This window comes from Pogona vitticeps, chromosome 4 (genome assembly GCF_051106095.1).
Source record: "Pogona vitticeps strain Pit_001003342236 chromosome 4, PviZW2.1, whole genome shotgun sequence".
Taxonomy (NCBI): Eukaryota; Metazoa; Chordata; class Lepidosauria; order Squamata; family Agamidae; genus Pogona; species Pogona vitticeps.
In genome coordinates this window covers 204,056,186-204,084,032 of record NC_135786.1, presented here as the reverse complement: position 1 = coordinate 204,084,032, position 27,847 = coordinate 204,056,186, and the positions used below count along the sequence as shown (strand labels likewise).

At 42.2% G+C, this 27,847-nt stretch overlaps 1 long non-coding RNA gene across 1 annotated transcript in view; it reads left to right on the top strand.

The window, feature by feature from the left end:
* Nucleotides 1-10,552: 10,552 nt before the first annotated feature.
* LOC144589254 (uncharacterized) overlaps nucleotides 10,553-27,847 on the top strand; it is a 67,107-nt gene continuing 49,812 nt past the window's right edge. Inside the window, exon 1 of the long non-coding RNA XR_013545287.1 lies at nucleotides 10,553-16,061. This is a non-coding gene — a long non-coding RNA (uncharacterized LOC144589254). The remainder of the gene's footprint in view (nucleotides 16,062-27,847) is intronic.

The window sequence follows — 27,847 nt, the reverse complement described above, 5'->3', positions numbered from 1 at the left end:
AATGAATGAATAACCAAACAAATAAGAAAACCTTAAATATCATCCTTCACTTTCATTCTCCCAACCAATGTGCCTTGCTGACATAGAGTGATTCCCGAGCCAGAGGAAGACACAGGAGCTAAGGGAGGAGGACAGAAGCTGGCAAGGCTGGCATGTGGGAACATCAGGGAAACTTTAAAGAAAAGATTGCTGTCGCTTTTCAGTGTTGGTTTCTGGTCAAAAAATATAGTAAAATGGACCACGCAGAAAATGTATGGTCTAAGACTATTGTAATTTATGAACACTCAGACTAAAATAAATCTTAAGGATACTACTTTTTCTTTCTTTCTAAAACAGCTACCTGTCAGAGAAGTCAAAGGACCATTTGGAAGTGGACACAATAACATATGCGATTAACTGTCTTCCTAAACATCATAAAACAGTTTGCTAAAATGTAGAAAATTGGCTACATCTAGAAAAGGCCAGCCTATCATTAGACATATCATATCGAAATCAGATTGATTATATTCTCTGCAGCCAAAGATGGAGAAGCTCTATACAGTCAGCAAAAACAAGACCTGGAGCTGACTGCGGTTCTGATCATCAGCTTCTCATAGCAAAATTCAAGCTTAGACTGAAGAGATTAGGAAAAACCACTGGGCCACTCAGGTATAATCTAAACCAAATCCCTTATAAATACACAGTGGAAGTAAAGAACAGATTTAAGGAACTAGATTTGGTGGACAGAGTGCCTGAAGAACTTTGGATAGAGGCTCGTAACATTGTCCAGGAGGCAGCAACGAAAACCATCCCAAAGAAAAGGAAATGCAAGAAAGCAAAGTGGCTGTCCAACGAGGCCTTAGAAATAGCAGAGAGGAGAAGGGAAGCAAAATGCAAGGGAGATAGGGAAAGTTACAGAAACTTGAATTCAGACTTCCAAAGAATAGCAAAGAGAGACAAGAGGGCCTTCTTAAATGAACAATGCAAAGAAATAGAGGAAGATAACAGAAAAGGAAAGACCAGAGATCTGTTCAGGAAAATTGGACATATTAGAGGAACATTTTGCGCAAAGATGAACATGATAAAAGACAAAAATGGGAGGGACCTAACAGAAGCAGAAGACGTCAAGAAGAGGTGGCAAGAATACACAGAGGAATTATATCAGAAAGATGTGGATATCCCGGACAACCCAGACAATGTAGTTGCTGACCTTGAGCCAGACATCCTGGAGAGCGAAGTCAAGTGGGCCTTAGAAAGCCTGGCTAACAACAAGGCCAGTGGAGGTGATGGCATTCCAGTGGAACTATTTAAAATCTTGAAAGATGATGCTGTTAAGGTGCTACATTCAATATGCCAGCAAGTTTGGAAAACTCAACAGTGGCCAGAGGATTGGAAAAGATCAGTCTACATCCCAATCCCAAAGAAAGGCAGTGCCAAAGAATGCTCCAACTACCGTACAATTGCACTCATTTCGCACGCTAGCAAGGTTATGCTCAAAATCCTACAAGGTAGGCTTCAGCAGTATGTGGACCGAGAACTCCCAGAAGTACAAGCTGGATTCCGAAGAGGCAGAGGAACTCGAGACCAAATTGCTAACTTGCGCTGGATTATGGAGAAAGCCAGAGAGTTCCAGAAAAATATCTACTTCTGCTTCATTGACTATGCGAAAGCCTTTGACTGTGTGGACCACAGCAAACTATGGCAAGTTCTTAAAGAAATGGGAGTGCCTGACCACTTTATCTGTCTCCTGAGAAACCTATATGTGGGACAGGAAGCAACAGTTAGAACTGGTCATGGAACAACTGAGTGGTTCAAAATTGGGAAAGGAGTACGGCAAGGCTGTATATTGTCCCCCAGCTTATTTAACTTATATGCAGAATACATCATGCGGAAGGCTGGACTGGAAGAAACCCAAGCCGGAATTAAGATTGCCGGAAGAAATATCAACAACCTCCGATATGCAGATGATACCACTCTGATGGCAGAAAGTGAGGAGGAATTAAAGAACCTTGTAATGAGAGTGAAAGAGGAGAGTGCAAAAAACGGTCTGAAACTCAACATCAAAAAAACTAAGATCATGGCCACTGGTCCCATCACCTCCTGGGAAATAGAAGGGGAAGATATGGAGGCAGTGTCAAATTTTATCTTCCTGGGCTCCATGATCACTGCAGATGGAGACAGCAGCCCTGAAATTAAAAGGCGCCTTCTTCTTGGGAGGAAAGCGATGACAAATCTGGACAGCATCTTGAAAAGCAGAGACATCACCTTGCCAACAAAAGTCCGAATAGTCAAAGCTATGTTTTTTCCTGTCGTGATGTATGGAAGTGAGAGCTGGACCATAAAGAAAGCAGACCGCCGAAGAATTGATGCCTTTGAATTGTGGTGCTGGAGGAGGCTCTTGAGAATCCCCTGGACTGCAAGGAGAACAAACCTATCAGTTCTAAAGGAAATCAACCCTGAGTGCTCACTGGAAGGACAGATCCTGAAGCTGAGGCTCCAGTACTTTGGCCATCTAATGAGAAGAAAAGACTCCCTGGAAAAGACCCTGATGTTGGGAAAGTGTGATGGCAAGAGGAGAAGGGGACGACCAAGGATGAGATGGCTGGACAGTGTCTGCGAAGCAACCAACATGAACCTGACACAACTCCGGGAGGCAGTAGAAGACAGGAGGGCCTGGCGTGCTCTGGTCCATGGGGTCACGAAGAGTCGGACACGACTAAACGACTAAACACACATCATTAGACAGATGCTGGAGAGCAAAAACCAAAAAGTAAAGTGTGTTGCTTATATACTGCCCCATAGCACTTAAAGCACTCTCTTGGCGGTTTACAAGTTAATTATGAAGGCTACTCTTTACCCCCAAAGAGCTGGGTACTCATTTTACCGACCTCGGAAAGATAGAAACCTTAGTCAATGTGGTATACAGTATATCACAGAAGTGAGTACACCCTCTCACATTTCATAAATATTTTAGTATATCTTTTCATGTGACAACACTGAAGAAATGACACTTCATTAGAATGTGAAGCAGTGAATATACAGCTTGTATAACTGTAAATGTGCTATCCCCTCAAAATAACGCAACTCACAGCCATTAATGTCTAAACCGCTGGCAACAAAAATGAGTACACCCCTAAGTGACAATGTCCAAATTGGGCCCAAGCAGCCGTTTTCCCTCCCTGGTGTCATGAGACCCGTTAGTGTCACAAGTCTCAGGTGTGAAGGGGGAGCAGGTGTTATTGGTCTCACTCTCTCAGACTGGTCACTGGAAGTTCCACATGGTGCCTCATGGTAATGAACTATCTGAGGATCTGAAAAAACAAATTGTTGCTCTACATAAAGATGGCCTAGGCTATAAGAATTTTACCAAAACTCTGAACCTGAGCTGCAGCACAGTGGCCAAGACCATGCAGCAGTTTAACGGGACAGGTTCCACTCAGAACAGGCCTCACCATGGTCAACCAAAGAAGCTGAGCGCCCATGTTCAGCGTCATATCCAGAGGCTGGCTTTGGGAAATAGACATATAAGTGCTGCCAGCATTGCTGCAGAGGTTGGGGGGGTCAGCTTGTCAGAGCTCAGATCATATGCCGCACACTGCATCAAACTGGTCTCCAGGACTGTCGTCCCAGAAGGAAACCTCTTCTAAAGATGATCCACAAGAAAGCCTGCATACGGTTTGCTGCAGACAAGCAGACTAAGGACATGGATTTCTGGAACCATGTCCTGTGGTCCGATGAGACCAAGATAAACTTATTTGGTTCAGCTGGTGTCAAGCATGTGTGGCGGCAACCAGGTGAGGAATACAGACAAGTGTGTCATGCCTGCAGTCGAGCATGGTGTGGTAGTGTCATGGTCTGGGGCTGCATGAATGCTGCCGGCACTGGTGAACTACAGTTCATTGAAGGAACCATTAATGCCGACATGTACTGTGACATACTGAAGCAGAGCATGATCCCTTCCCTTCAGTGACTGGGCCGCAGGGCAGTATTCCAACATGATAACGACCCCAAATACACCTCCAAAATGACCACTGCCTTGCTAAAGAAGCTGAGGGTAAAGGTGATGCGCTGGCCAAGCATGTCTCCAGACCTAAACCCTATTGAGCATCTGTGGGGCATCCTGAAATGGAAGGCACAAGTTCTCTAACATCCACTAGCTCTGTGATGTCGTCATGAAGGAATGGAAGAGAACTTCAGTAGCAACCTGTGAAGCTCTGGTGAACTCTGTGCCCAAGAGGGTGAAGGCAGTGCTGGAAAATAATGGTGGCCACATAAAATATTGACACCCTGTGCCCAATTTGGATACTTACTTTTGTTGCCAGTGGTTTAGACATTAATGGCTGTGTGTTACGTTATTTTGAGGGGACAGCACATTTACACTGTTATACAGGCTGTATACTCACTGTTTTACATTGTAGCCAAGTGTCATTTCTTCAGTGTTGTCACATGAAAAGATATACTAAAATATTTATGAAATGTGAGGGTGTGTACTCACTTCTGTGATTTACTGTAGAAGCGGTATATAAGCAGTACGTTTTGCTTTTTGGCTTTTACTCCCCAGCATCTGTCTAATGATAGGCTGGCATTTTCTAGATGTAGCCATTTCTCCACATTTTAGCAAACTATTTTATGATGTTTAAAGATGCTTAATACCAGATGTTATTGTGTCCACTTCCAAATGGTCCTGCGACTTCTCAGACAGGTAGCTGTTTTAGAAAGCAAAAGAAAAATTGTAGTACCCTTAAGATTTATTTTAGTATGAGTGTTCATGCAGGCAGCATGAGCAATTAAAAGAGCAACAAAATGTTGTAGTTTTGCACCAAAATCCTAGGCAACAGCACCAGTACATAAATTACTTGTACAATGGCAAAGTTCAAGTGTGCTTTTGAATTCAAATTCAGAATAAAAATCCATGATATGTCAACTGGGTTGAGTATCCATAACATAGAAGAATCAGCTCCACATTTCAAAACCTTTTAAGGAGAAAGGTGGGGTAAAATATTTTAAATAAGATAAAGGTAAAGGTTCCCCTTTACCAATTTGTACAGTCGTGTCCGACTCTACGAGGTGGTGCTCATCTCTGTTTCCAACCCATAGAGCTAGTATTTGTCCGGAGACAATCTTCTGTGTTCATGTGGCCAGTGCGACTAGACACAGAATGCTGTTACCTTCTCACCATGGTGGTACCTATTTATCTACTTGCATTTTGCATTTTTGCACGCTTTTGAACCACTAGGTTGGCGGGAGCTGGGACAAGCGACGGGGGCTCACTCCGTCTCATGGATTCCATCTTACAATTGCAGGTCTTCTGTACTTGCAGCACAGAGGCTTCTGTGGTTTAACCCGCAGCACCACGACATCCCTTTTATTTTAAATAAATACATTTAAATAAAAACCCTGGAATAAAGTATCAGTTCAGTTGCATATACATGAATTCACCATATGGATTCACTCCTCCTACACAAACATATAGGAATTATACCTAGCCCACATTGGCAACAATCTTAACAGTCTACATGGCAAGAGCAATTCTGGCCTCTTCAGCTCTCCTGCTCTTTCTGATTCAGATCTCTTACTCCAGCCGCGCTCTTAGTTCCACCCTTTCAATAACCTCACATTCCATAGGATTACCTTACGCACACCTACACTTCAATCCCCTGGAATAAGGCCTATCTTCCAGTCTTCCTGGCTATCTTGGGCCTACTAGTTGTAATTTACAAAAAGAACATTGTCCCAGTGCTTCCTGGGGGTTCGAGATCTTTGTGGGAGGTGTAGTTCTTTGGAGAAGTCCTATAATACAGCCTAATCGGCAGTGAAATTACAGTTCCCATGAATAAGTGGGTCTTCAAGTACAGCAGCTGTTTCCTTTCTGTACCTTAACAAAAGTAGACTTGAATAAACCTGACAGCCAAGCAATCTACAAGATAGAATTTGCTGCAGGTCGATGAAATTTAGGTGTCTTTATGTAAAGAACAGATTTAAGGAACTTGATTTGGTGGACAGAGTGCCTGAAGAACTTTGGATAGAGGCTCGTAACATTGTCCAGGAGGCAGCAACAAAAACCACCCCAAAGAAAAGGAAATACAAGAAAGCAAAGTGGCTGTCCAACGAGGCCTTAGAAATAGCAGAGAGGAGAAGGGAAGCAAAATGCAAGGGAGATAGGGAAAGTTACAGAAACTTGAATGCAGACTTCCAAAGAATAGCAAGGAGAGACAAGAGGGCCTTCTTAAATGAACAATGCAAAGAAATAGAGGAAAATAACAGAAAAGGAAAAACCAGAGATCTGTTCAGGAAAATTGGAGATATTAGAGGAACATTTTGCGCAAAGATGAACATGATAAAGGACAAAAATGGGAGGGACCTAACAGAAGCAGAAGACGTCAAGAAGAGGTGGCAAGAATACACAGAGGAATTATATCAGAAAGATTTGGATATCCTGTACAACCCAGACAATGTAGTTGCTGACCTTGAGCCAGACATCCTGGAGAGTGAAATCAAGTGGGACTTTGAAAGCCTGGCTAACAACAAGGCCAGTGGAGGTGATGGCATTCTAGCTGAACTATTTAAAATCTTGAAAGATGATGTTGTTAAGGTGCTACATTCAATATGCCAGCAAGTTTGGAAAACCCAACAGTGGCCAGAGGATTGGAAAAAATCAGTCTACATCCCAATCCCAAAGAAAGGCAGTGCCGAAGAATGCTCCAACTACTGTACATTTGCACTCATTTCACACGCTCCTGCAAGGTAGGCTTCAGCAGTACATGGACCGAGAACTCCTAGAAGTACAAGCTGGATTTCAAAGGGGCAGAGGAACTAGAGACCAAATTGCTAATATGCGCTGGATTATGGAGAAAGCCAGAAAGTTCCAGAAAAATATCTACTTCTGCTTCATTGACTATGCAAAAGCCTTTGACTGTGTGGACCATAGCAAACTATGGCAAGTCCTTAAAGAAATGGGAGTGCCTGACCACCTTATCCATCTCCTGAGAAACCTATATGTGGGACAGGAAGCAAGAGTTAGAACTGGACATGGAACAACTGATTGATTCAAAATTGGGAAAGGAGTATGACAAGGCTGTATATTGTCTCCCTGATTATTTAACTTATATGCAGAATACGTCATGCAAAAGGCTGGACTGGATGAATCCCAAACCAGAGTTAAGATTGCCGGAAGAAATATCAACAACCTCAGATATGCAGATGATACCACTCTGATGGCAGAAAGTGAGGAAGAATTAAAGAACCATGTAATGAGAGTGAAAGAGGAGAGTGCAAGAAACGGTCTGAAACTCAACATCAAAAAAACTAAGATCATGGCCACTGGTCCCATCACCTCCTGGGAAATAGAAGGGGAAGATATGGCGGCAGTGACAGATTTCATTTTCCTGGGCTCCATGATCACTGCAGATGGAGACAGCAGCCACGAAATTAAAAGACGCCTGCTTCTTGGGAGGAAAGCGATGACAAATCTTGACAGCATCTTAAAAAGCAAAGACATCACATTGCCAACAAAAGTCTGAATAGTCAGAGCTATGGTTTTTCCTGTTGTGATGTATGGAAGTGAGAGCTGGACCATAAAGAGGGCAGACCGCCGAAGAGTTGATGCCTTTGAAGTGTGGTGCTGGAGGAGGCTCTTGAGAGTCCCCTGGACTGCAAGAAGAACAAACCTATCAGTTCTAAAGGCAATCAACCCTGAGTGCTCACTGGAGGGACAGATCCTGAAGCTGAGGCTCCAGTACTTTGGCCATCTCATGAGAAGAAAAGACTCCTTGGAAAAAACCTTGATGTTAGGAAAGTGTGACAGCAAGAGGAGAAGGGGACGACCGAGGATGAGATGGCTGGACAGTGTCTGTGAAGCAACCAACATGAATTTGACACAACTCCGGGAGGCAGTGGAAGATAGAAGGGCCTGGCGTGCTCTGGTCCATGGGGTCACGAAGAGTTGGACACAACTAAACGACTAAACAACGATGTGTGGACTGGAACTCCCAGAATTATGAGTGAGGAATCCTTGGAAAATTCTGGGAGTCTGAATTGAATAACAACAAGAAGAAGGGTGTAGTACCCCCTAATTCAGGTTACAACTCTTAGAACCCAATGGCCACTATTCTGTATGTAGGTTGCAGAGGGGTCACCCTCATGTCCTTCTCCCCAGGCAGCAAAATATATTGGGTTGATCTTGGCTCCAGGCCAAGAGCATTTGGCAGGGAGAACTACAACTACATATTATACAGTTGCAAATTTAATTTTCTGTCATAGCATGGGAAGGGAAAGTCTTGCTGTTCAAGCAAGCATTGCGAAATCCTACTAGACTTGTGCAAATCTTGGGAAAGCCTTTACACTAGAAATAACAACAGCTACTCTTGCCTGGAGCCACAGACCACTCAGTACCAGTGCTAGAAGATGAACTATATCTTTTTCCAGGAACTTTCGGTGATACAATACCAAAAAAGAACACATGTCATATTGAAAGATTCGACTGACGTTAGAAGCCACTGAAATGTTATGTTTTTATTTAAAGGAAGCCTTCAGATTAAAACCGGTTTTCAACTAAGTACAAGATATCTTTCTCTGTTAGACATGTAACTGGCTCGAACAAATTCTCTGAACGAATTGAAAACGGATTTATGTCCCCACAAATGGATACTTGCTATCTAAACCTTTCCCTTTTAAAAAAGAAATAATGACACTATTTACTGTTATCACAGACATTACATGATCTTATGTTCTATGTATATGTTAATATGGCTGAAGTACTCCTTATGAACCTCTTTCATGCTATGTAGTCCCGTTTCAATCTCTGTATTAATATCATGCCATAAATTGTTTTGTTTACAGTGCAATCCTCTGCTTTACCAATGAAGCATGGATTGTAGTTTCCAAGTTCTTACTTAGCAAATTGCCCTGAAACCAAATTCAGCAGAGTATTTGCATATTTTAAATAAAAGCAGGCAAGTGTTTGTACCTGTGCTTGCTGTTATTCATTTATTCATGGGGATTAGTAAATATAGATCACTTATCGCCCATTGTTCTTCAAGTGGCTGTAAGATGCTTCCGGTCCTGGATTTGGAAGAGCTGTTGTTGTTTAGTCCTTAAGACATGTCCGACTCTTCATGACCCCATGGACCAGAGCATGCCAGGCCCTCCTGTCTTACACTGCCTCCCGGAGTTGGGTCAACTTCATTTTGGTAACTTCAGTGGCATTGTCCAACCAGCTTATCCTCTGTCATCCCCTTCTCCTCTTGCCTTCACACTTTCCCAACATCAAGGGGCTTTTCCAGGGAGTCTTCTCTTCTCATGAGATGGCCAAAGTATTGGAGCCTCAGCTTCAGGATCTCTCCTAGTGAGCATTCAGGGTTGATTTTTTTCAGAATGGATTTGGAAGAGACCTACCTATTACATGAGGGCTCACCAGCCTGAACTAGAACCTGGGCAGATAGGGTACCCAGAAGGCAAACATCTAAAACCATACTCCAGGACAGTATCCACATCCCACAAATAAAACATTGCTGGAGTCTACATGCCCCAACTAGATGCTGTGTTACTGTGGAGTCCACACTATAACAGACAACAGAGGTGGCAATGGTTTCCAATTCAGACTCAGTGGCAAAGCATTCATAGGACAGCAGAAAAATTTATTGATTAATAAAATAGCTGTCAATGAATTTCAAGGGATGAAAGGGGGAATTAATTCATGAGTGTAGCAAAGCCATTTGAAGTGCAAAAAGGAAGATGCAGAAAGTTCAATATCTGTGATGGGGGCAAGACAGGGTTGTCAGAGTTAAAGCTATGTGTGGCAGGACGTAGTGAGTCCATGTGAATCAGAGTAATATCATTTTCCACATAGTGAGTCCAATCAGATCATGGGAATATTCGGATATCACAACAAACCAGGTTTCATGAGAAACCTGGCTTGTCATAAATGAGCAACATGTGGCTTCCACTGTACAGTCAGTTCCCATTGCAGTGAGAAGCCACTGAGCTTTGGTCCAGGATTTGTTTATCTTGACTAGAGATGGGTGTATTCGTATTCATATATCCCCATGCATCCGGACTTAACAAGGGTTCGGCAGGACCAGACCGTCCATTCATGTGTCTGCCAGCGCCGGCGGCCCCGTTCATCCTTCCAATCGCTCTGGGAGTGCCACTCTCTTCCCATTCGGCTACCCACTCCAGGCAGGAGGAGGGAGGGCCGTTCTCCCTGAACAGCTTCTGACTGGTCAGCCAGGCGGGAAGAGAGCAGTGCTCTGGGAGTGATTGGAAGGATGAGCAGACATGTGAGTGTTAAGTCCAGCGGTGCAGGGATATTCGTATTTGTATATGAATACCCCTATCTCTAATCATGACATTTGAACTCAACAGCATAGTCTCTCTGGTTTATATCTTCTCTGAAAAGCCAAATAAATAAACCTTGACCAAACCATGGATTGTTTCTTGGGCTTGTCAAGAGAGAGAGAGAAAACCAGAAAGTCTCCTACTGCTGGGTTTGGGTATCCCAGAAAACAAATCACAGGCCAAAGGTTTGTGATTTGCTTTGTTTTCTTTCACTGGAAGAAGGCAAGAGCTTTGGGGCATTAGAGAGGGAGAGAACACATTGCAGAATTCCAACTGTCTCTGATGGACAAACCCAGCTATTGTCTCTTAATACTATTGATACTGGCCACATTTGCCCTGCATAGTTTCAAAACAGAATAAGTTTAGAGGATCAAGACAGCTAGAAGCATTGTAACCTTCTCTGAAATTATTTCTCCTGTATGCTCTAAGTGGGATGGTTGCCTGCACTTAATTAATTTCTAAGAAAAGGTGTCGGTACATGTGTTCTAAGGACATTTGTGAGTATTTCTGATAGATAGAGGCAGAAACGTGATACTGACTAAGGACAGAAGTGTGCACAGCAGGGCAAATGATTACTTAAGCCCAGAGCTTTTAAACATTGTATTTTAGGACTACAATGCCCACAAGCCCCCAGATACACACACAGGCTGGGAGATTCTGAAATGTCATCCAGAAAGATAACTTTTCCAAACTCCAAATAAGACATTATTTATGGTGGGTTTGTATAATTTTGTCTATAGCACCCTATGAGGGGACATTATACTGCCTTTCTCTGCAACTAGTAACTTGATAATAATTACTCTTTCTCCACAAATAGCTCCAAGTACTGCAGTCAGGCTACCTGCCACTACCCCTTTATTACTACTTCCAAAGAAATATTTTCTTTGGAGTTTCAATGAACATTCATTTTCTTTCACCCTGTTCTTTTCATTCATTTTCTTCCCCCTGCTTTTTTTCCCACCACCACCTTAAGTGACTTTGAAAAATATACCTGCTTTAAAGGAATTTTCCTTAGCTAAACATTTTTCTCCCACGTGCTCCATTATTCTTCTAAGGCAGTGGAAGATATTAAAGGGTTTTAGAGAGAACAGATAGACTGGAGAATGTGGGTTGGCATCTGGAAGAGATTTCTGAAAGTTTCCAATATTATCCTGGATCCTATTGATGTCTTATTGCTAAGCCTCCCAGCTAGCAATAGACAGTATGATTTCTGTCCCTTATGATGATTACACAGCAGATTAATTTTTGGGTATCTAAACAAACATGCAATTGGCAAACTCATAGTACTGAGACAAACAGAAAACCTCTTGTGTGGATATTTGCGACTTTTTTTGTTCATTCAGAAGGACCTGGCATCATCAAAGTTCCTTTGAGCACCCAGTATTTAAAGATGGGGTTGAAATTTATTAGGTCTGCCTTTTTAGAAATGTGAGAGGAAATTGTTCGGTTTGTATTCTGCTGTGAACCTTCCAAAGCCAATATGCAAACTGAAACTACACAAAAGCATGCAGATTTTCAAGTGTGTATTTCTTTAAAAAAGCAAACGGATGCAGAAATGGAAATCTGAAAAATGAGGAACTGAGAAAAATGGAAATGGACAGATCTGTCTACTCTACTGAATATATAATTTTAATATGACTTAAGATGGATACTATTTTACACTCACTACACATCAACATGGAACACTGCTAGAACAAAACATGATGGGTACTATGTATTTTATGTTGCAGCTCATAATCCTTCTGAGTCATATTAAAATAATGGTACATGGAATTAGTATGTGTTGATGAAAAGCAATAGAAAGCCTGCACAGGATGAAGATAAGGGGGTGGGGATGAAAAACAGGTGACTGGAAAATGCCATAGAAAAATACATACTTTCTGAGAAACACAGATGGGAAGCTGTCTCAACCACTAGTGTTTAATATAGCTCATGTAAAAGAACTATGTACATTTTTATTGTTATCAGAATTTATGTTAGTATTATTAATTGGATGTGTGTTTGCCACACACCTCTAGGATGATGAAACCTAGACATCTGAAAGAGGGTACATACACTAGAGGATCCTCAGACATTGGCACTTATAAGATATTCTGGTTTTAAAACAAATAAATCTATTTTAATTAATTTAAATGTCTTTATGTTTGAAGACTGTCAAGTCTTCTTTCACAAGATGGCGTTATTCATTTTCCTCATTCATTTTACGTTCCTTGTCCATAGATCTAAAAAAAAAAATCTTCACAGACATCTTTTCCCATTTTGGCATTAAAATCCCCTATTATAAAATTCATGTTTTGCTTTTCTGAATAATTACAACAGCTTTGGGTTCTTCCAGATTTGTTCTTTTTTTTCCCCACCTTTATATTTGCACAGTGTTGATGTCTATGGAATTTTACTTCTGGTACACATTATCTGGTCTAAGTGTACAACGAACTTTGTACATTTCTTTCACTACTGTGGTTGCAAATCTATATTATTATAGTGTGCTGATTTTTCACTGCCTTCCATATCTCTGTTACTGAGATGGACAATTGCACTGGCTACCATCACATCCAATTTGTTGTGCCAAAGTCCAGCTGTCAGCCCTTCTCTTTGGTCTCCAGTTAATACTGACATTGCCATTGCTCGAGGTCATGTTGGGATAAGAGGCACTTTAGTTCCTCACAGCTCCACAAATCTCCTGTTCAAGCTCCTCTGCCTGAAGGCATCAGCTTGTCCAGGGACTGGGTTAACCACCACCACCTGGTACTTAGCTTAACTGAGGCACATGGTGGTGCTATTTCCCCAATTCAATTCAGAAGCTGACACTTTCTGTTTATATCTGTTTAAACATTTGTGTGTGTGTGTGTGTGTGTGTGTGTGTGTGTGTGTGTGTGTGTGTGTGAGTGTGTGTGTGTGTGTGTTCTGTGCTGTCAAGTCAGAACCAGCTTATAGCAACCCTAATAGGGTTTTTAAGGTAAGTGAAACATTTAAGGAGTGGTTTTACCAGTTCCACTTCCCCAGTCAGTTTCCGTGGCTGAGCAGAGATTCAAACCCTGTTCTCCAGAGTCCTAAGTTGTCACTCTATCCAGTACCAAATATTTCTTAGAACTATTAAAATAAATGCAGCAACAGTTCGTCTAAAGTAACTAGTAAAGAGGTAGGAGGAAAATAGCCAGATGAAATTTGTCACCTTAGCCTCTACTGGTTTTCTGTAAGTGACCACTTGTAGATACTGTATTACTCACTTCCTCCTTAGGCCTCATCCCACCATCTTCAAAAAAATAGTTTGTTCTCTGTTCCCCTCCTTCTTCAGTAGAAGGTCAGCCATGAGGTGCCTCAGTGTTGGCTTGTTTTATCATCAGTGTATTTGTTGGAACAATAAGCATAAATACTTCCTTTTACCTTATCATGAGTTATTACTCCTACTCATAGCCATAAACTCACCTTACTAGCCTGCCATACTCTTCTGATATATGATATAATTACCACATATTTCTGCCCAAACAGAGGTAGACAAAATGTAGCTCTCTAGATGTTGCTGGATTTCAGCAATATCAGTTTTACTCAGAAAAGCATTGTTGGTTAGTTTGCAGGCAGGACAATAGAGACAAGGTACATGAGACTGCTGGATGTTGGCACGCCGCTACATGCCACATTGGGACTGGACATCAGCCTTTGATTAAAAGTCGAGCCCTGCCTTCACCTTTTCTCCATCATGCATGGTAGATATGTGTGCAAGTCATGGGGGATGATGATCAGTGAGCACTGAGACTTTGTGATGACTGGTAATTCCCAAAGCCTGCCACACAGAGCTAGATTTACTTGCCATTTAGATCACCTTGGCCCACCTGTTTACTACTGTGAGGCCAGAAAGGGGGATAAGCAACACTGCCTTACACTTAACTTGGCAGACACACCAGGCAGGGAATGGTCAACTGACCATCCCTTTCCTGGGACCAGGATTGTCTTGCCCATAGGTCCTTTCCAGCTCCACAGTTTTAAGATGATTGCCATTATTATTAGTTATGGCAGACCAGTTGTTTATATATTGAAACAACATTTGCAGATGCAGCTTTATTTTAATAACTGTAGCCTAATTTAATCCAGCTCTGGACATCTTGAGTCTTTATTTCATCTTCTGTAACAGCCAACAGTAAGAAGTGCTGAGAGCTGTAATCCAACATACGGAGGGCTACTTTTACCCATCCCTGTCTTTGAAGGTTCACGTTTCTGTAGGAAGTTTTTTAAAAAAGATATTAAAGCATTCTTGTTGTGTTGCCTTAAGTTTCCACACAGTATACATTGCTTTATCCTACCCAATGTTCATCAGTTATTATTGGGTTGCTTTGGAATTCTTCACATATCTTTCTATTCTAGGCTAGCCTAAATAATATTTTCTCTGACTGACCACACAATGCCTCTTGCCAATTTATTTATAGAAATGCATCTAAAACCTTTTCCCAACCCACCCACTCTGCCTACAGGGTTGAGTCTAATGAACTGGGAACAGAAGGAAGATTACCATTAGTGCTGTTCACTGATGCTCGTACAAGAGTTTGTGTGGAAGAAGTCATGCAGTGCTTCAAGGGACTTCAGGTGATATGCTTCTGTTCATTCAACAAGTTCTGCCTATGAGAGTTCTTGCACAAGTAGAAAACAATTATAGTTTCCTGAATGCAGAACATCTTCTTAAGAGTAAAAGTAAATGTCTGGATTCTACCCACAGTGTTGGAATGTAACCTGATTTCTTAGCTGCTGAATGAACTCATCATGGCCTTATTTTCCTCTATTATTTAAATGGTGGAAAATCTTCTAGGGTGGAGATACCTTTCATTGAAAAGAAAACACCACTGCGGGTTGTGTCATTTTGACAGAAAGCACAGTGTGTGTTTGTATACATGGGCATGTTTGGGGGCATGGACACATACACAGTACTGTGTATGCAATATTAGAAAATGTTATTGCATGGTTGAGATACAGCCAAATATATATTTTGTATTTTTAACCCAACCAGGGGGGTTGTCAACTAGGCCAGTGGTTCTTAACCTTTGTTACTCGGATGTTTTTGAACTGCAACTCCCAGAAACCCCAGCCAACACAGTGGTGGTGAAGGCTTCTGGGAGTTGCAGTCCAAAACTCCTGAGTAACCCAAGGTTAAGAACCAGTGAACTAGGCAATATCTACACTTCGTTGTGTTTGATTATTATTTCTTCTTCCAAGATTTCTTCTGTATCCCAGTCATGATTGAATCCAAATTAATGAAGTTCAATCAAAATTAATTGTGTAAAGTCTTTCTTCCAGACCAGGTCTTGTAGACTAAAATGTATTTGCCTTTGTCTGCAGCAAAATGTATGCATTCCAGCTACCACAGAAGGATTTACTGAAGCTGAATGGTTGGAGATTCAGAATAGATAGAAAGAAACACTTCTTCATAAAACCACTATAGTTAAATTCACTTCTACAAGGTGTTCTCATGGCTGCCAGCTTCATTGACTTCAAATGGGGATTACAAGCAGATAAGGCTGTGTAAGGTGTGTATTACCTCCAGTGTCAGAGGCAATATACCTTTAAATCCCAGTTGCTGGGGAAAGGAAGTACCATTCCACTCATGTCCCAATTTTGGTTCCCCATAGTAGGCAGCTGTTGGACCATTGTGTGAACTAAATGCTGGACAAGACAAGACTCCTTTGCCATGCTGACTGAGAGAGTGCGGAGTTTGTACTCTGAAAAAGAAACTTTCTCTGGATGGAATGTAAAAATTTCAGGTAAATAATAAATTAAATGTGTCCTATAATCGGAGACCTGAGCCAGAGTCATCTGATGAGTAAGACTCTTAAGACAATGTAGTTGGATGCTGCTGCACTGCTACAGTTTCCACTAAGAGTAGATCCAAATTTACTATCAAATAACTGGAAGTGTACAAAGAGAAACTTTGTAAAAAAAAAAGAGTCATAGAAATTACAAAAGCTTTCTTACATCAGCCAAGATGACTGATCCTTAATATAAACAGTGAGGCCAGAACAGGAAGAAGAGGCTAAAATGTGGTTTTATTTACCAGAGTTGTGACTGTCTGATTTTAGCTAGTTGCAGTAACTCTGAATTTTGAATCTTTCTTAAACAGAGTTGTTCCTGGCTCTGAAATGCTCCCAGTTCTATTAATTTTGAGTAGCTATCCTGCTTAGCAACCTTTCACTGTATATGTAAAGTTCATGCAGGTGAGCAATATTTTTAGGAATTCTTATTTCTCTTGCTTTTACAATCCATGTTCAGATTGAACCAAGCTGTTAGTTTACAATACTGATTAGTACTTACTGGAAAATATATATTGCTAAGAAGGGGAAAACAGTAGGGAGAGAAAACAACCCAATATGAGATGTTGTTGATTTGTAAGATCAGAGCAGAGCTGCTAATGATATCATGTTCTGGAGGTCATTAGCTCTTCTGATAATCACACATCAGAAGTAACTTCATGGCACATAATATTTTTGGAGTTTTGTTCAATTACCAGAAAATTATATAGTGACAAGACGGCAGGAATAGTTGAAACTATGCCAGGATATAGGCACCAAAGATCTGCTAACATCAAGTAAGACCATCACCAGCCACAAAGCAAAACAAACAAACAAACAAAAAGTAATTTCACAGCTTGAATGAGTTTCTGGATATTTGTTGTCTATTCTTTTTTAAATCTTTTAAAATATTTTTACAGCCAGACACAAAATCCCTTTGACAGTACAAATGAATCCTGGGCAAGGAGTTTAAAAATTCTCCGCATGAGAGTTAGCTAATTAGGTCCTGACTGATAAGATCAAAGGTTCAGATCACCCCAGACCCATTCGCCCATTCCTGTCCATTTTTGTTCACTGACGCCCAGCATGTCAATGTTTATTCTTGCCATCTCCTGTTTGACCACATCCAGCTTACCAAGATTCATAGATCTTACATTCCAGGTTCCTGTGCAGCATTTTTCTTTGCAGCATTGGACTTTCCCTCTCACTTCCAGGCGCGTCTGCAGCTGAGCGTCTTTTCAGCTTTGGCCCAACCATTAGCTCTGGAGCTACTTGTACTTCTCTTTGGCTCTTCCTCAGCAGCATGTTGGACACCTTCTGACCTGAGGGGTTCATCTTCTGGCTTCATATCTTTTAGCCTTTTGTTTCTGTCCATGGAGTTTTCTTGGCAAAGATACTGGAGTGGCTTGCCAATTCCTGCTCGAGGTGGATTGTGTTTAGTCAGAACTCTCCACTATGACCTGTCCATCTTGGGTGTCCCTGCACGGCATAACCCATAGCTTCTCTGACTTAATCAAGCCCCTTCACCACAACAAGGCAGCAATCTGTGAAGGGGATTTTTGAGTTTACCTATCATTTAAAAACTTCCTACTGCTTTTTAAATAATGAAAACCAATCACAACTTTTAGATTTAAGTAATGAAATTCAGATAATGTTCAGAACTTCACTTGGAAGTTTTACCTTGAAGGAGTTCATTGTTATCCTTATTAATAAACTTCCAAAAATGTTGATGTTGAACTTTCTCCACATGTCAGGTTCTTATTGCCAAAAGATCTATTTGTCTCATGATTATACTTGATATTCAGCTGACATCAAAGCACTGTTAATTGGCTTTAGAAGTCAACTTTTTGTCCATTACCATTCTGTGTCTATTAATAATAAGTGGTTACACTAAGAGTTTACTTTTTAAAAAACTGTTGTTTGAACAAAAGAACACACTGTGTTTTGACAAAAGTTCATCTAGAAGTAAGGAACACCCACATAAGATCAGGACTGAGGTTTGCTGTGGTTTTGTTTTTTCACTCAATGTATATAGTTTCCAAAAATACAGGTGGCTCTCAAGACCACCACAGAATTTGGGACATCCTACTTGCACTACGATTGGGACTTGATAGCCAGTAGGCAGTGGCACCATATTTTTTTTTCTGGAGTGGCTTTCCAAGACCTGTCAACTAGCAAGTAATGTTAAACAAGTTGTGTGGGACTTTTAGAGGAAGTATCAGACCCAGGCCATGGCTATTCAGCAGGGCCAAGCTTCTAATTCAAAACACATTCCAATACTGTATTCTTGTCCCTAAAGCCAGATCTCCCTCCAGTTACAATAAGAGCTGAGAAAATGCAGAAAATTGAAGAAGTAAGAGCCAATCTGGAGGTAGGGCTGCCAGAATTAATCTCATGTCATTAGTGAGCTGGGTAGAAAAGATAATTGTTCCAAACAAAGCTTCTCCCTCAGCACCATAGTAGAATGTGGAGACAAGCCATTAGAAAATCCCAGATGGTTTCATACATTGTGTTGTGTCCCCACCAAGTACATTGTGTGCAGAACAGATGAGCGCTGCCAATATTGGACCATCTCACATGATTGTCTATAGGTCACGCTGCCTCGTGGTGCAGTGGTTAAACTCCTGTACTGCAGCCAAATCTCTGCACATAAGCAAGGTTCAATCACATGTAGCCAGCTCAAGGCTAACTCAGCGTTCCATCCTGGAAGGGCAATGTGTGGCCTGCATAACTAAAATTCTAAATAACTCAGAGAGTGCTTTAAGCTCTGCGGGATGGCATATAAGCAGCACACTTTGCTCTTTTTTTTGCATCTTCTTCCAAAAAGTGCCTCAGACAGGTTGCATTTATATTGTCTATCCATGCTAAAAATGCGTACTTTAGGATCAATAGATCTGTTTCAGCACATGTCATTTTTTCTCTCTCTCTCATCCAGTTTCCAGACCTAGAAATTTGTTTGGAGCTTATATATATATTACTGACTTGAGTTCACCAACTCAAGCGCCTGCATTTTATTTCTATTCTAATGTCGTATGTTCCAAATAAATGTGTGTATCCCTCATTTAAATTAAATATAACGTTATATAGAGTTTTCTGGGCTTTTTTATCTTTCTCAGATGTAGCAGCTTTCTGATTTGAGATTATTAGTGACTTTTCTGTGGTTCCTTATTTTCAACATAGTGTGGAGGGGATGAGGATCACAAATGGCACCCCTGTATCATCCATCACTCAACAGGAAACTCAGAACCAGCATACAAACAATGAACACAACATTTACTAGGAACTATCTACAACATTTCTGCGTCAGCAGGTCTTCCCACAGAATGCATCAATGGGGAATCAGCTATTTTCCCGTGCACAATGTCTATGTCACCCTCCTCCTGTTCCTCCTTTCTGCCAATGGCCCCAAACTCTTTCTCCAGCTTCTTTATATTTCTGGCTTTGCAGGAACTTTCCTGGGTGGGCTCTTTCCCAATTCCTGGCTCTTCCTGGCTTCCATGTTCCTCCAACACCTTGTTTCAATTGGAGTACTCAGTCCTAGGGAGTATCCATGGGAAGGCATCCAGCCTGTGCCAATCAGACAGTGTTGGTGGCAGGATATGGAGGCCCTCTCTGAGTATCTGCATTCACCTGCTCACACACAGCCATTACAAAACATTAGAATTATACTCTACTCTAGTAGCATAATCAATTTAATCCACACCTGTTTAACACGACAATCACATTTGATGCAGTTCTGAAAGTTGTGGCCACAGAGATCATGCCAGCTGACACACTATGTGTCGGACAACATCATAAACTCATAGGCTGAAATATTGTTTGCACAACTATTCCCATGCATGGCTAAGGATGCCGTTATCAGGGGCGAATTTTCAGAGATTAAGCATTTCCTACCTCTGTCCTGAGGCTCACACAGCTCTTCTGCAATCCTGGTCATTGTTGGGAAGCCAATGAAGCTGCAGGACAGGAGGAGGAAGCTTTTAATTACCAACAGTCATTGCTAGTGGTAACATCGTTCTAGTTACAGTGGTGCCTCACTAGATGATTGCCTCACGGGGTGAAAAACCTGCAAGACTTTTTGGGATCACTATGGTGCCTCTCAAGACTTTTTTCTATGACCGTGCTTTGCAAGACTTTTTTTTTAAGACCAATGCTTTGCAAGACTTTTTTTTAGACTGATGCTTCACAAGGCTTTTTTTTTTTTTGAGACCAACGTATGGGGAACCTAGCAAGATGATTTTTTCACAAAACGACAATTTTCACAGAATGAATTAAAATCGTCTTGTGAGGCACCGCTGTACTATGTTCTAAATTTCAAGTTTGTCATCACCTTATATTCCTCATATCTTCACCACATCATCAGGATGATCCATGGAATTTGTATGGAGTACTCCAAAATATTTCTGCTTTTTTTCCTCCATTTTATTTAGCGCAATTCTGAGAAGAAATAAAATAAAGAAATCATTATGAAAATATTATGTTGATGTAACAGTATAATCTCTTCTGCTACTTTGGAACATTTGGTTCTTCTTTACAGCATGCTATTTGCTGCAGAAGTTGTGTTGGTGTTCACTCCTTTGCTGAGTAGGTTTGTGGGGAGGAAAGGTTTCTTCTCCCCCCCCCCCAAGAAGAAATGTTGATTAAGGTCCCCAAAGAACATGCTGTTTGCATAAATACATTGAAATCACTTCATAATCTCATTAATCATTGCTTTCAGACATTACAGCAGAAATAGAAAGTGTTTCTTTTTTGGACTATAACCCAGAATACCCCAGCTGCCAGACAGCACTGCCTGGAGTATTCTGGGAAGTGTCATCCAAAAACAAAGAAATGTCTCCTATCTCTTTCTTACATACACAATCCAGAAATAGGTCATATCAATCAAGTCCTATTGCAATAATCTCCAACTGCATGGATATTGTATTCTTAAAGGCTTTCACAGCTGGGATCTGATGGCTGTTTGGCCATGTTCTGGAGGATTTTCTTCCTAATGTTTCGCCAGTCTCTGTGGCTGGCATCTTCAGAGGACAGGAGATAGAACTCTGTCTGTGTTCTGGTGTAGTATGTGGAATGGTTGAATATTTGTAGCTGTGGGATCAGCTTTTTGTCCTTTTCAGGAAATTGGGTGATTATGGTGATCAGGGTGTTTTTTGTTATGGGTGTATTGTTGTGATAAGGGGGAGATGATCTGTCACTGTGATTTATGAGTGTTGTTAGCTAGTTTTTTGTGTGCAGTGACCACCAGTCCTTGTGGCTGGGTAGAGTTCAATTACCTTTTTGCAGGCTGTATTTTACAGTGCTGGGAGCCAGGCTTTGTTGAGTTTTAGACTTTCTTCTTTTTGTTGAAGTTGTGCTAGTGTTTGTGTATTTCAGTGGCTTCCCGGTGTGGTCTTAACATAATGATTGCTGGTGTCGCCCAGTACTTCTGTGTTTTGAAATAGGATTTCATGTCCAGCTTGTATTGCTTTTGCTTATATCTCTTATATAAGGCAGAGTCATGAGACATAAGACACTCTTATATCTCATGACTCCGCCTCTCCAGCACTCTCATTTGTCCATGCAAATAGCACATTAATATTCATGACCTGGGCGGACACCACGCTCCTCCCCCCTTAATAAGTTTCTGATAGTAGGGGAAACTTAATGGTTTGACCTCATAAACAAACAAAAATACATGGAAGAATGTAAATATTAACCTCTTACATTACTAAGGATACATTACTTGCATTAATAAGGATTACATTACATTACTCTTACATTACTAAGGATATTTACTTGGAGTCTGTAGTTATTTTGGGTCATATTTTTAGTACATTTATAACTTCATAGTTTATTTTTTCGTGTAAACTGCCCAGAGTAGACATGTTCTAGATGGGCGGAATGTAAGTCTAATAAAATAATTTTTAAAAAAATAAAGCCCCAATGACTAAGGGGACTACTGAAGTGTGTTTGTTCCCGAAGTGAGATGTTTCGATTGCCAGATCTCTGTATTTTGTTAGGTTGTTGTTGTTGTTGTTGTTGTTGTTGTTGTTGTTGTTGTTGTTGTTGTTGTTGTTGTTGTTGTTGTTGTTGTTGTTGTTGTTGTTGTTGTTGTTGTTGTTGTTGTTGTTACCTTTGAACTGCAGAGCTGGAAGGGACCCTATGGATCATTGAGTCCAGCCCCTCTTAAAGGGGGCACAGTGGTGAATTGAACTCCAAACCTCTGGCTTCACAGCCAAAGACCTAAGTCACTGAGCTATGAGCAGTTATTGTATGTAATAATGCAAATACTCAGATGTTTACTTTGGAATTTTCCATTATAGACCCTACAAAAAGGGTCTACAAATGCAAAACACTCCCTCTGTGTGCATTGATACCCTCTTTCTTTCAGAAGCAATACACTTTTTTAAAAAAATATATTTTACTGAGACTCATCATACAATGTCCATCATACAATCTGCAGCCAGCAAACCTCTTCCTCCAGCAACTACATTGCTCTTCAAAGGTCTTCAAAGTTAACAAAAGATCTGGAATTTTGAAAAGGGTTGCTATTGCTTTAGTGAGCTTATAATCTTTGCTTGGCTTATAGAATTTTTACAGTAGAATGAACAGTATCATTGGCAGCTGAGAGAATAACAAAAGCTATCCCGTGATCTTCCTAGTTTTAGAGTATGCTGTGTTAAATCTGATATTTCTGCTTTACAATTCTTTCCAGGTCTAAAGCCAGCCTTTTGAGGGATGGGTAGTGATTTGACTACCTCCATTAGGTGATTAAGAACCATTTTTCCAGGACTTCATAAAGATAACAAAGTAGTGAGATTGGCCTGAATGTTTTGGGATCTGTGAGCTCTTCACTAGGATTCAGAATAGCAATCATTTGTGATTTTCTCCAAATTTTCAGAATCCTGGGAGAGTCAGGACAACTATTAAAGGATTTAAGGAGCCTTTTTTATTGTTTCTGTGCCAAAATGTTTTATCAGTTCTAGCTGGATATCATCTAGGTCTACTGCCTTGACATTTTCCTGATAAAAAATAGCTTTTTCCATTTGCTTCAGCAGAATGTACTTGTAAAGTCACAGGTGTCCAGTTGCTTGTTTCATTCAAGTTGAAGATCTGATTTCCTATGGCAGTGTTCAAATCTGCCATTAATGAGGTGCTGATGGGTTATTTGATTTGCTGAAAGTTTGCATGAGTAGGGCTTTCATTCAGGTTCCAGCTCTGCAGTTCTAAGATTATATTTCTTCCATGAGTTTTATCCAACTACACCCTCATTAGTGCATATGCACCAACATTGTCATCCACAACAGAAGTCAAAGACAAATTCTATGATGATCTGGCAGCTACTATCAAAAAAGTCCCTGAAAAGGACTGGGAATCACAGTTTTGGCCATGCAGAATTGCAGGAACTAGGCCACCAGGATATGGATACAAACACTGAGCTGGATTGTGATATTTGGGGCTTTTGAACCTCGGTCCAGGCCTATTTGGCTAAAGTAGATCTTTTGAAACTGCCCCGGGAGCTGGAAGTGCTTACGTTTGATTAGCCGGCGTAAACCTGTGGGAATTAGGTCATCAGGCCTCAGATACAACTATTGCACTGTACCTTGGCACCTTGGGGGTTTAAATTTTGGTTTAGGCCCATTTAGCCAAAGCAGACACTTGGAACTGACTCTGGAGACTTGGAATATCTGTTCAGCTGGCATCAATTTGCCAGGGATCAATTAGGACACAGATACGATCATCGAACTGGACTGCGAGTTGACCTAAGCTCTTGGATAGCTGGAACGGAATGGCACAACAAGGACAATTTTGGGATGAAACAAAATCTACCCTTCAAACAATACTAGAAATAGTGAGATCCCACTACCAAGAGGCAAAATTATTCAATGAACATCTGAAGAATTATAGTCAACAAGCGACAGGGAATAACGAAGAAGGAAATGAGAGTGTGCCGGATGATCTATGCCAGTGGTGTCCATCCTTGAAAGTAATATTATGATAGTAGTCATATTATATACTAAAATATGTATATGAATGGTTTGAATGTTTGAAAGATGTCTGGAATTAGGGGGGACAACTGGGAAGACACTGAGATGTAAAAAACAAATAATTGCAAAAAACAAATAATTGTAAGCAAACCATGTAACATAATGTTTGACAAGCACAAACCAATGTACATAGAGTGAAAAACTAATAAAATGTTTATATAAAAAAAGTCCCTGAAAGAGCCACTGTTCATTCTCGGAGACTTTAACACTAGAGTTGGTGCTGATCACAATTCTTGGCCCACTTCTCTAGGTCGTTTTGGCATTAGGAAGATGAACAAAAATGGCCAACGCTTGCTGGGGTTTTGCTGTTATTATGGTCTTTGTGTCAGCAACAAATTTTTTATTATGAAGCTTCAACACAGAGTTGCCTGGAGACATCCAAGATCCAAGCATTGGCATCAGCTCGATTTGATCCTCACTAGACATTCCAACCTTTCTAGTATTACGATCACATGCAGTTACCAGAGTGTTGATTGTGATACTGATCACTCCCTAGTGTATAGTAGAGTAAAACTGCAAACGAAGAGATTGTATCACACGAAAAAGGAAGGAAGACCACGTATTGACATCAGCAAGCCTCGTGATCAATGAAAAGTGGAGGAATTTGCCCAAGTGCTTGAGGAAACCCTTCCAGGCCCTGCTGATGCAAATGCACCTGAATGATGGGAACATTTCAAGAAAGCTGTGTATAATACCGCCTTGTGCACATTTGTCAAGAAGACCAAAAAGATGGCAGACTGGTTCAAAGTCCATTTGGAGGAGTTGATGGCAGCCATCAAGGATAAGAGGAGAGTTCTAGCAGCATACAAAGCCTGTCCTAGTGAGTACGACTTGCAAGCTCTTCGAGCTGCTCGTAGCCAAGTGCAACAGGCTGCCAGGAGATGTTTATTTATTATTTATTTATTTTATTTATTTATTTATTTAATTTATATGCCGCCCACTCTACCCAAAGGTCTATGGGCGGCTTACAACAATTAAAATTCAACACAATAAAATATAAAATGATTAAAATACGATTAAAATACAAATTAAAATTTAAATTGCCATCATCAAGACCCACAGTTAATGTTATTTCAGTTAAAAGCCTTCTGGAACAGGAAGGTTTTGACCTGGCGCCGAAATATCATCAGTGTCGGCGCCAGGCGAATTTCAGTTGGGAGGGCGTTCCATAGTCTGGGGGCAGCTGCCGAGAAGGCCCTTTGTCTACAAGCCATCCCTCTTACCTCCTTGAGGGATGGCTCTTTCAAAAGGGCCCCCTGGCTAGATCTTAATAGCCGGGTAGGCTCATATGGAAGGAGGCAGTCCTTCAAGTATCCAGGGCCCAAGCCGTTTAGGGCTTTATATGTCAAAAGAAGCACTTTGAATTGGGCCCGGACAGCAACTGGTAACCAGTGTAAATTGTACAGAATCAGCTTGATGTGCTCTCTGGCGGGCCCACCACTCACCAGCCGCGCAGCTCGATTCTGGACCAGTTGCAGTCGCTGGACCGTCTTCAAAGGCAGCCCCACGTAGAGCGCATTGCAATAATCAATACGAGATGTTACCAGTGCGTCTGTAACTGTCATGAGACTCCGCTCGTCCAGGTAGGGCCGTAGCTGGTATAATTTCCACAGCTGAAGGAAGGCGCCCCTGGCCACCGAGTCCACCTGAGCTTCCAAAGTTAGACTGGGGTCCAGGAGCACCCCCAGGCTGCGGACCCTGTCCCTTAGGGGGAGTGTAACCCCATTCAGGACAGGGAAATGGCCCTCCAACCTGTCCGGCGAAGCACCCAATAACAGCACTTCCGTCTTGTCTGGATTGAGTTTCAATTTATTAACCCTCATCCAGTCCATTATCAGGTCCAGACACGAGTTCAGCACAGAAACCGCCTCACCTGGATTGGTGGAAAACGAGAGGTAGAGCTGAGTGTCGTCAGCATATTGCTGACTCCTCAGCCCAAACCTCCTGATGACCTCTCCCAGCGGTTTCATGTAGATGTTGAACAGCATGGGGGACAGTACTGAGCCCTGAGGAACCCCATGACATAACTGCCATGGGGCAGAGCAACTGTCCCCCAGCACCAACCTCTGGACACGGTCAGCCAGGAAGGAGCGAAACCACTGTAAAACGGTGCCCCCAACTCCCAACCCAGCCAGCCTATCCAGAAGGACACCATGGTCGATGGTGTCGAAAGCCGCTGAGAGGTCCAGGAGTATCAACAGGGTCACACTCTCCCTGTCTCTCTCCCAGCAAAGGTCATCATGCAGGGCGACCAAGGCAGTCTCTGTACCAAAACCCAGCCTGAAACCCGATTGAAATGGATCCAGAAAATCCATTTCATCCAGCAGCGCCTGGAGTTGCCCGGCCACAACCCGTTCCAACACCTTGCCCAAATAAGGGAGGTTCGCCACTGGTCGGTAGTTAACCACCAGCCTTGGGTCCAGGTTAGGCTTTTTAAGGAGTGGTCGAATCACTGCCTCTTTCAAGGCGGTAGGGACCACTCCCTCTCTCAAAGAGGCGTTCACGGCCTCCTGGACCCAAGTGCAAACCCCCCTGGCAGATCTTCCAATTAGCCAAGATGGGCAAGGGTCGAGCGGCGTGGTGGTAGAATGGACAGATCCAAACACCCTGTCCACATCATCGGGTCTCAACAACTGAAACTCATCCATTAAAGTTTGACCTAAGCACGGCACACTGGGCACATCTTCCGATTTTGCAGTAACAGTGGAGTCCAGCCCACTGCGAATCTGAGTGATTTTTTCCTCAAAATGAATAGCAAACTCATCACAGCAAGCTGATGAGCAGTTCGGGACCTCCACTGGATTTCCCGGTTGAAGAAGATCCTGGACCACCCGAAACAGCTCTGCTGGACGACATTCTGAGGAAGCAATGCGGCTGGAGAAATATTGCCGTTTCGCCAGCCGTATTGCCACGAAATAGGCCCGATAATGGGCTCTAAGTCGTGTTCGATCGGATTCCCAGCGGGACTTCCTCCACCTGCGCTCTAGCCGTCTCCCCTCTCGCTTCATCGCCCGCAGTTCAGAAGTATACCAGGGAGCTGTCTGGGCTCGGCGAGCAGGGAGAGGGCACTTAGGCGCAATCGTGTCAACCGCCCGGGTCATCTCCCTATTCCATAGGGTGGCCTGAGCTTCGACAGGAGCGCCGACCATATCAGACGGATACTCCCCCAGAGCATTCAGGAAACCATCCGGATCCATTAGTCTCCGGGGGCGGATCATCTTAATCGATCCCCCACCCTTGCAGAGGGAAGAAGAAGCTATTAGACTAAACTTGACCAGGAAGTGGTCTGACCATGTCCACATCCAAACCACCACCTTCCAGTCCCGTTGTGAAAACCAGGTCCAAGGTGTGGCCCTTCTCATGTGTCGGGCCGATGACACATTGAGACAGCCCCATGGTTGTCATGGCGGCCATGAAGTCCTGAGCCGCCCCAGTCAAGGCAGCCTCAGCATGGATGTTGAGGTCCCCCAGCACCAACAGCCTGGGAGTCCTCAACACCAGGTCTGAGACCACCTCCGTCAGCTCAGGTAGGGAGACTGTTGGTACGCAGCAGGGTGGGCGGTACACCAACAGAATCCCTAATCTGTCTCGTAAGCCCAACACACAATACAGGCCCTCAAGACCTCCTCTCAAGGGGATAGGAAGCCTGGTCAAGGAGATAGAACTCCTATAGACTATAGCAACTCCCCCTCCCCGACCCTCCGAGCGACACTGGTGCTGGACTGAGTACCCAGG